At 42.8% G+C, this 1,541-nt stretch overlaps 1 long non-coding RNA gene across 1 annotated transcript in view; it reads left to right on the top strand.

Moving 5' to 3' along the window:
- The first annotated feature begins 145 nt into the window (after positions 1-145).
- Positions 146-1,541, top strand: part of LOC105531289 — a 5,154-nt gene continuing 3,758 nt past the window's right edge. Inside the window, exon 1 of the long non-coding RNA XR_001004776.1 lies at positions 146-224. This is a non-coding gene — a long non-coding RNA (uncharacterized LOC105531289). The remainder of the gene's footprint in view (positions 225-1,541) is intronic.

Genomic DNA, 1,541 nt, shown 5'->3' with positions numbered 1-1,541 from the left:
TAACTCTCTGGCAAGGGGGAACAAATAGATTTTTTCCGAATGGTGATCATAGTCTGCATTCTCCTAAAGGAAGTGTACTAAGAACTGAGCTACTCTTCTCGTTTAGAATGCCTTGCTAGGGTTTCTTTACCCTCTCTGGGTTTGTCCCTTAACAGGTTCAGCAGTCCATTTCTGAAGCCTGTGTCAGAAAGACAGGCCCCAGGGTACAATGATGTGGTAAAAAGGTCAGTGATAAAGGGGTAAAGAAAGGTTGGTTGCTTTTATATCTGCGTTTTCATTTTTTATTTCCCATCTGTTATTTTTATTACTTACAAACTCAAGATATGTTTCATAGCCAAACAAGTTTATGAAGTTATGATGAGCTCAGTATCATATCTTCATTTAAGAAGGAATGCAGGAAACAAAAGGATGATACAGGCTTTTTATTTTGTACTATTCACTTTTAAATAACATGATCCATTCTCTCTCTTTCTCTCTCTCTCTCTCTATATATATATATATTTTTTTTAACAGGGTCTCACTCTGTTGCCAAGCTGGAGTGCAGTGGTACAGTCTTGGCTCACTGCAACATCCGCTTCCCAGGCTCAAGCGATTCTCCAGCCTCAGCCTCCCAAGTAGCTAAAACTATAAGTATGAGCCACCAGGTCCCGCTAATATTTGTATTTTTTGTAGAAACGAAACTTTGCCATGTTGCCCAGACTGGTCTTGAATTCCTGAGCTCAAGCATTCTGCCTGCCTAGGCCTTCCAAAGTGCTGGGATTACAGGTGTGAGCCTTGGTGCCCAGCCTGCTCATTAATTATAATCTTAAATTAGCCTTTGGTTGTTTCTGACACTATTCTTTTGGAGCCAAACTTTAAAAGGAACTCTGTATTTATTCAGTTAGTTAGTTATAGGTATACTAAGGCACAGATGTCAATCCAAATGGAAGTTATGCACATTGGTTGACTGTAGTACTGTGTCCGGAATTGGTTCCTTCTGGTGGGTTCTTGGCCTCGCTGACTTCAAGAATGAAGCCACAGACCCTTACGGTGTTACAGTTCTTAAAGATGGTGTGTCTGGAGTTTGCTCCTTCAGATGTTCAGATGTGTCCAGAGTTTCTTCCTCCCAGTGGGTTCGTGGTCTTGGTGACTTCAGGAGTGAAGCCACAGACCTTCACAGTGAGTGTTAAAGCTCTTAAAGGTGGCACATCTGGAGTTGTTTGTTCCTCCTAGTGGGTTCATGGTCTGGCTGGCTTCAGGAGCCAAGCTGCAGATCTTCACGGTGAGTGTTACAGCTCATAAAGACAGTGCGGACCCAAAGAGTGAGCAGCGGCAAGAATTAATGCAAAGAGTTAAAGAACAAAAGTTTCCCACCATGGAAGGGGACCCTACCAGGTTGAAAGTGCTGGCTTGGGTGGCCAGCTTTTATTCCCTCATTTGGCCCTGCCCACATCCTACTGATTAGTCCATTTTACAGAGTGCTGATTGGTCCATTTTACAGAGTGCTGATTGGTCCGTTTTTACAGAGTGCTGATTGGTGCATTTACAAACCTTTAGCTAGA

The sequence above is a fragment of the Mandrillus leucophaeus genome, unplaced genomic scaffold, assembly GCF_000951045.1.
Source record: "Mandrillus leucophaeus isolate KB7577 unplaced genomic scaffold, Mleu.le_1.0 Scaffold88, whole genome shotgun sequence".
Lineage (NCBI taxonomy): Eukaryota > Metazoa > Chordata > Mammalia > Primates > Cercopithecidae > Mandrillus > Mandrillus leucophaeus.
This window is presented reverse-complemented; position numbering and strand designations above follow the sequence as displayed.